This window comes from Hibiscus syriacus, unplaced genomic scaffold (assembly GCF_006381635.1).
Source record: "Hibiscus syriacus cultivar Baekdansim isolate YM2019G1 unplaced genomic scaffold, ASM638163v2 tig00112888_pilon, whole genome shotgun sequence".
Taxonomy (NCBI): domain Eukaryota; kingdom Viridiplantae; phylum Streptophyta; class Magnoliopsida; order Malvales; family Malvaceae; genus Hibiscus; species Hibiscus syriacus.
Genome location: NW_024063415.1, coordinates 418,497 through 427,039, shown reverse-complemented (window position 1 = coordinate 427,039; position 8,543 = coordinate 418,497). Strand labels below are relative to the sequence as shown.

Genomic DNA, 8,543 nt, shown 5'->3' with positions numbered 1-8,543 from the left:
TGAACACTTATTTTTAATGAAAATTATTTAAACACCAAAAATTAATTTTATATGTAATTTGAACTTATATTAATCCTGTCTTCATTAATTAATCATGCTTGTCACTGATATAGATAATACAAATATAATAGTACTTCCACTCACGTTTAAAAGGTTGAATTTTGACGGTTTGGTGATATTTCTTGGCTCTTTAAGCCTCTCCTCATCTCTAGTACAATTTAAACTTGTTGTTCAGAGCAATTCTTAAGTTTCTTGTATCAGCAAAGTATATGGACTGTGGTTATCTTCCTCTCGAGTTTTTTTCTTCCCTTTTTTGAATACAAAAGGATTATCATGGGTAATATTTTATGTAGTAGTTCATTTGTCTATTTCAGTTTTCTAATTATTAGTATTATTACTCATGGAATTGGTATAAAAGAATTGGATTTGTTTTAGCTGAATAGGCTTGAATTCCTGCTGCTAGGGAATCGACCATTTGAACAAAAGACGGAGAAGCCTCTGCAATTTTTTAGGTTGATAGCAAATCAATTGAGTTTAGTAAGTTGGTAGCTTTACTTTTGAGATGCACACCATATGTTTGTTCTGATGTTTAATCATGTTTTTTGGGATTAAAATCAATTTTCTTGCTTCGAATTGACTTCCCCAGAAGTTTCTTTTAAACCCATAAACACTTATTCTAGAGGATATTCTTTTGTTGTATGAATAATTAGTTTTTTAGATAGAATACTAACCTTGTCTTTCAACCGCCTTTATTCCTTTTGTTGTTTTAAAAGCTTCCCAACATTTCTGCTACAAGTTTTGGTGTTTCTATGCCTTTCTTTTATGATTCATGTTTGTAAATTGAATGACAAAGATGCTAAAATCTGTCTCAGTAGTAGAAGAAGATTGAAGCCATATAGTTGAGTGGCATGAGCCAATAGAATATTCACCTTGTCTTTCAATTTCCTTTATTCCTTTTGTTGCCTTAGAACTTTCCCAACATTTCTGCTACAGATTTTGGCGTTTCTATGTCTTTCTTTTATGATTCAAATTTTTGTAAATTGAATGACAAAGATGTTGAAATCTGTCTCAGTAGTACTAGAAGATTGAAGCCATATAGTTAAGAGGCATGAGCCAACCGAAAATCAAGCATCGTGTAGGTAAATATGAGGTAGGAAGGATATTGGGGAGGGGACATTTGCGAAAGTGAAGTTTGCAAGAAATTCTGAGACAGGTGAACCTGTTGCACTTAAGATCCTTGATAAAGAGATGGTTCTCAAGCACAAGATGGCTGAACAGGTTTCTTATGACCCCTTGTTTTCCTTTCTTTCTTCATGGTTTTGAGAAAGAATTTTTTTTCTAGTTTCTTTACTTCTGTTCTATTTTGTATTGGTGAAAACCTCATCCGTGCTTATATTTTCATAGTTTGTCAATGCTATTTTAATCACATTTTAGGAAGTTCGGGATATGGTATCCAATTTCTTATATTTTTTCATGCTTGTTTTCGCAGATCAAGCGGGAAATAGCAACAATGAAGTTGATAACACATCCAAATGTTGTTCGTTTATATGAGGTTTCTCTTTCTCTCTGTGTTCTGGTTTGGTTGGGAGGGGGAGGGGGCGTCTTGGTTTATCATGTATCATGTACTTGTATTCCATTTTCTCCTCGTTTTCATTGGAGTATGTCGATGATTTTTACTGCAAAATTTATATTTCTCCTTGTATTTAGCAGTAATATTCCCATCTGTGAACTGTCTGCAGAAGTATGCAGCCAGTCTAGATAGATGGTTAAGATGAAAGAAAAACTAGTTTGTAACCAATCTCTTGCAATGCCTATATGAAACTATTCGCTCCTCCTTACATGGTTTCATTGTTTTATCCTGACATCTGATCCTTATACTTTATAACTACTTATTGATGCTTCGAGTTGTTCTGTGTGTTGGTTATCGAAGAAAAGCAGACCAAGAAACAAGCTTTAAACTATTTTGTATGATTTGTTCAGGTAATGGGAAGCAAGACAAAGATATTTATTGTTTTGGAGTTTGTTACCGGGGGAGAGCTCTTTGACAAAATTGTGAGTTGGTGAATCTTCCCATGCACATAGCTTTGCTTCTGATTTGCTTTAACCATTTCTTAATTCTAAAGGTAAACCATGGGCAAATGAGTGAAGATGAGGCACGGAGATAGTTCCAGCAGCTCATTAATGCTGTTGATTATTGCCATAGCAGAGGTGTTTACCATAGGGACCTGAAGTTATTTTAACTTGGCATGTTTCGGGGCGAATTTGTTTATCATGCATGTTATGCTGTAAGGAAATGAAGTTCCTTTACTATTTCTTGTGATGTTTTTTGCAGCCTGAAAATATGCTGTCGGATGCTTACAGTAACCTCAAAGTATCTGACTTTGGATTGAGTGCAGTATCTCAGCAAGTCAGGGTAATTTATAACCTTTTCCTTTTATTGTATATGATGGGTGATTATTAAACTTTGATGCCTGAATGATCGAGCATTCTCGTGTCCTCAACCTTTTCCTTTGAACTATGAAGTCATCTGAGTTTGTTCTATCCCGAGCTTTTGATGTTGAAGGCCTTACCAAGTAAAATTGTTGCAGTGTGGAAAGGCAAATGAACATTGGTGATAATTCGATCAACTTATTTGATGTAACAACATGAATCTAGGGCCTTCTGACTTGTTGAAAGAACAAGTTCCATTTTGTAGTTTGATCATTCTTAATGTTGAATTTGTAGGAAGATGGTCTCCTTCACACTACCTGTGGGACAACAAATTACGCTGCTCCCGAGGTAAATCACATTAATTTTCTTCTAGCATTTGCACCACAGAAAACCATTTATTATGTTTTTTCCCTATATAGGTCCTTAATGATAGAGGTTACGACAGGGCGACCGCGGACCTCTGGTCGTGTGGCGTGATACTCTTTGTGTTGCTTGCAGGTTACTTGCCTTTTGATGATTCTAATCTTTTTGAACTTGTACAAGAAGGTTAGAATTTCCTAGTTGCATGTTACAGATATCAGGTGTGTTTCATTTCCTGTTTTTACTCATTTTATCAAATAGACAGTCATCGTCTTGTGGAACACATTCGAGACGCATACATCGATAGACTTGTTTTGTTTATAATGTTTTTATTGAATTAATATTTTGATAGAACATTAAATTGCAAAATTGTTTTGCGCCAATTAATGGAGAATGTATAAATTGAAGGTCAAAGCTTCTCAAGGTCAGCAAGAATCATATTGAACCAATCTACCAACATCAAAGCTTAGTTTTGTGTTTAATTTGTAAATTCTTTTTTGTAAACACACTTGTGAGCTACATTGTTTATTTTACTCAAGTGTAATTTGGGTCAGAGCTTAATTGGTACAAACTTATTTGCCTTTGTGAAGTTTTTCTTTAGTTTGTTAAATTTGTAATTACTCTTTGGGAGAGAGTGTATTCAAGGATTCGGGGTATACACTTTGAAGTGTTTGTGAGCTTAATCTTCACTTGAGTAGCCCATTACTAGAACGTAAACGAAAATGAAATAACGCAAGTTGATAATTCAAAAAATAATAATTTTATCGGCACAACATCAATTGCTACGTGATGATAAAAGAAATGTACAGTTTTCCTATTATAGCCTAGGTTTCTACAATGTCCACATCTTTTGTTTTCTTTGGACCTCTCTTGAATATCCATACCACAGTGAATTCGAGTGGATTTTGACAACCTACTTCCCTTAATAAGGACAGATCTGGTACAATCAGAAGCCAATTCTGAACCTCGCCTGGTTCTTTTTCATTAGCTATGGGGAAACTCAAATTCATATACCTTAAATACTTCTGAAAGTCGGTATACTGAATCCACAAAATGGTTAAAGTCTTTACGGGTATAAGAGCAAGCTTCTATGACATGGTAGCAAGGATACTTCATAGCTTGAAAAAACCCACTGTCACACCACCTGTCTTGTAGATTAACTCTGAATGAATTAACTTCAGTCCCTTGAAGAGGTTGTTGCATTTTTGTGACACGAAATAATTCATGAGTTCGAGAGAAGCTAGTTACAGACATTCCATTTGAAGCGTAAGTTTTGAAGTCCACTATTGCCCAACATTCAATCTGCGCACTACCCTAAACCAACTTTGTAGTTCATTGCTACTTTGATCTCTGCTCCACAATCTGAAATAACATATTTTTTCCATCGTGAGAACATGTAAGCCTAAGTTTTTGAGAAAAAAAAGCCCAAAAATCTATATTTTCTCCTTCAACAAGGGCAAAAACAACTAGAAGAATATTGTGATTATCGTCTTGAACAACTACCATTAGTAAAACTTGCTTGTATTTTCCATACAAGAATGTCACATCAATCTGGACCACAGGCTTATAGTATTTCACAACATTAATGCATTGTGGGTAAGTCCAAAACAGCTAATAGAATTGGCATCGATCGTGAAGCACTCGATCATTGTTGTATGTAAGACAAGTTTTGAAGTTCACTATTGCCCAGGATTCAGTCTGCGCACTACCCTAAACCAACTTGGTAGTTCCTTGTAGAATGAATCCAACTCACCTTGTAGTTTTTTTAATGGCATTTTGCTTTACCTTCCATGTTTTCCTATAGGAGACGGTGTACCCATATTGAGATTGTATAGCTGAAATCAGCACAATAATAGCTATATGGGAGCTTACTTTGACCATGGGCATGATGGCTTGGCAAATAATGTCAAGTCCAAGTTGGGATGGTCCTGGTTGATCCCTCTAACACAACATGTATGAGGACCTTTGTATACTGTTAGTTCTCATATGTTATTTTTCCTCTTCCTGTTCGATACACGAACCATCCATATTTTTCCTCTTCCTCTTCGATACACGAACCATCCAGTTACATCCGTTATCACGTTAAAAATAGTAGTCGACATTCTTTTCGATGGTGGATCGGTTGACTCTAGAGTGAACAGAATTACAAATGTTGTAATTCTTAATAGAAATCGCTTCTTCTTTCGATAGAAACTCCATTCCAATATATAACTCATCATCATTGACTGATGAGTTAAATCAATAGTTACCAACATTAGGCATATCTGTAAATTCTAGCCCGTACATTGCACCATAGTCAGCTTCATACATGTGTGTTTGAGGTTCGGTGTGTACCGTAGTTGTGGAAACTTCATCTACATCATCATCATAGGAGTTCATATTGAACTGTGGTGATTATGGATCAACGAATAGTCAAGTCTTAGCACCATCTTCACCTGGCTCACAAAGATGTTCTTCTGGTGGAGATGAGGGTTCCTCTGTCATGCCGATATTTAGGTCGAAAAAGATGGTAGTTGAATGCCTTCCCCTTGAACTTGAAGGCATCGTGTTATACAGGACTGAGTGTTGTGTCGTAGGCATCTCGACATTGAGGTCGAAGAAGCTCGTAGTTGAATGTCTCCACTTAAACTTGAAGGCATCGTGTTAAATGGGTACTGAACAAATTATTTTATCGATGGCATCCCTATATTCAAGTTAAAAAAAATTACAGATGAATGTCTTTCCCTTGAACTAGAAGCGATATTGTCATACGGATTACTTGTGGAGTCACCTTGATAGACATTGTAACAAATTGCCAATGAATGTCTCCCCATTGAACTTAATGGGATGGTACCATGATGTGGATTTCCCATTATGGCATTAAAATCATTACACATTACTGTAGTTGGGCTTTCAACTTGATCAACTTGTTAAGTGAGCCCATAGTGGGAGAATAATAACATACCACAAACCACATACATTTCAACAAATATCGCATACATTTGTGTATCGACGTCTGAATTTTGATTCTGAGAATCAACCATCATAGCAACATTGTCGTCGTTGGAGAGTTCGAAAGTTGTATAAGTTAACAGAAATACTGTTGTTGGAAATCTATACTGAAGTGATGACAGTGTTCTAGTACTTCCAACATAAATTTTCCTTGAAATTTTAGTGATCAGCTCCTCAAGAGTAATGTTTCTCTTGAATGATATTATGATAGAATGATTTGATACGAAAACAACACATGTTTCATTTTCCTTAATTTCTCTATCATAGTAAACAATAGATGAAATATGTCTCATTTTTAGAGTTTGAAAGATTGAGAGTCTTATATATGCAAAAACAATAGATTAAATATGACTAATTAAATAAATAATATACGAACTTAAAAATAAACTAATGCTAAAATATTTAAAAAAATTCACAGTAAATTTAATAATACAATTTAACATTGTTACTGTGTTGGGAAAATGTCTCGAGATTTGATCTCGCCTTCCATTTTATATCAGTACAAAATAAAACAAAATCATTGGTACAAAAAATTTTGGTAAAATAATTAAATATAAAATAAATATAATATAATAATAAATAATTTTAGCTTCTAAGAACTATAATAAAATCTACTTATCTTGATAGAAGGAAAAATAAAAAAGTAATTTTGGTGTGATTTAATAGGTATTTATAGGAGATGAGGAGGGGTGAGTCTCAAAGCTTTTAAGGCTTTGACAATAACGGAGTACATAATAATTCAAGTTAAATAATGGAAGGCACGGACGGTGATCTGCATCTTCCGTCGCGTGTCAGTTTTTCCCGTAAATGCTTTGATGATCCACTCTTTGTTTGTGTGGTGTCATCTCGGACGAAAATCCAAGTAAGGCTCGGTCCATGTCAGCAAATTGGTGTTAATTCGATAAAATTTGACCAATGGATGTCTGACAGGTAATTATTGATTGTTTGGATTTTTTTTTGTGGAAACGCAGATTTCTCATATATTTATCAGATTACACTATACTATAAGTAAAAAGGGGAAAAAGGTCTACTGTCCAGGAATTTCTTGTTTCTATTAACATAATCCAAACAGAACCTTAACTCACGGCAGTCTTAGCAAACAGGGAACGGCAGTGACTAAAAAATACGCCAAATTTGAAGGGAATGGAAAATTGAACAACATAAAAACCACATATCGTGAATTCGAAATTACCTGTCGTCTTGGATGGCGGCGATCGGGTGATAATTTGACGGGGGAAGAAGCTTCAAGATAAAAGCGGTGAAGAGAAATCCGAGCAATAGAAGGGATCCGAATCCCACCAACCACCACCCCCACGTCGTCGTTTTTGACCTAATATTGCCATCCTCAGATATCACCATTGATCATTCTATTAAGGTATTTTCAGATCTGAGAAAGAGAACGGATTGAGGAAGAAGGGCCCAAATCATAGTTTTTTTACTTTTTAAATTAAAAAAAAAAGTATCATCTTTTGTCAAAATCTTTGTAAGAAAAAAAAAAGTTGAAAGGGTAATTGTTGCACTTCACACTTTACAGTGACAAGTGACCTGGCTGTTGATATGACAGGTGGATTAAATTGAATTTTTTAAATTTGAGGGTCAAATGGATTTTTTTAAAGTTTAAGAGTTTATTTGATTTTTTTCAAAAAATAAAATATTTTAAATTCAAAATATATTTTTAATTAAATATAAAAATACCAAAAAAAAAATAAATTATTCAAAAATTAAAATTAAATTATTATATTTTTGTTATTATTATATTTAAGTTTTTGAATATTATATATTTTAAATTTTTAAAAAATCAAATAAACCCTTAAACTTTTTAAAAAATAATTTGGCCATCGAATTAAAAATAATAATTTAGTTCACCTGAAATGTCACTAGCTATTGTGGACTATAATGTCAGTACTGTGGATTGCCACATCAACATTATAAAGTGTTACATCAATATCGTAACAGTCAACGACGAAAATCATTGGTCAAATGACCAAATTATGTTATTTTTATAAATTCGAAAGCCACATTAAGTATAAAAAATATTGAGGGCCGCATTGATTTTTTGAGAGAAATACAGATAACTCTTGTATTCTTTTACCAAAAAAAAAAAGAAAAACAATTCATCTATTTATTTATTTATTTTGACTGAGAAACGCCGAGATTCACATTATTATTATTATTGACTATATTTATTATTTATTTAATGTTTAAAATATTAGCTTATTATACAACTTAAATTTGTAGTCAAATCAATAAAGTTTATTTAAAAACTTAAAATCGACACTAACTTGAAATTTGAATATTAAATTGAAGTTGTTCATATTTAATAACTAATACTTAAACTTTACCTAAAATTAAAAAAATTGAAATAATAAAGTTGACTTATTTAAGTTTAATTTATACTTTTTCCCAGTAAAATCTTAATACTCGTAATCGAGTTTAAACAAGTGTATTAAGCCATGGAACATAAAGATAGTTTTAGTTTCAGCTTAACAATTGCTTCATTTTTTTCATAACTGTCTATTGTAGTTAAATAATTTGATGTCTAGTTAAATAATCTGATGTCGTTACATATGTGTGAGTCGTTTTTTAGATTAGTACAAACATAGAAAATGAATTTTATATTTTCGGAGAATAATATTTCGAAATTTATAATTTCATGTCGATTAAGATTTTTTGGATAGATCTTCTATTTATCAAAGTCTTTAAAGAATTTATATCCTCGAGATAAATGCATTCGAGTCAATTATAATGTATAGACTAGATCT

The 8,543-nt window shown here is 33.1% G+C and overlaps 1 pseudogene; it reads left to right on the top strand.

Moving 5' to 3' along the window:
* The first annotated feature begins 437 nt into the window (after positions 1-437).
* Positions 438-2,996, top strand: LOC120184373 (annotated as a pseudogene).
* The last annotated feature ends 5,547 nt before the right edge of the window (positions 2,997-8,543 follow it).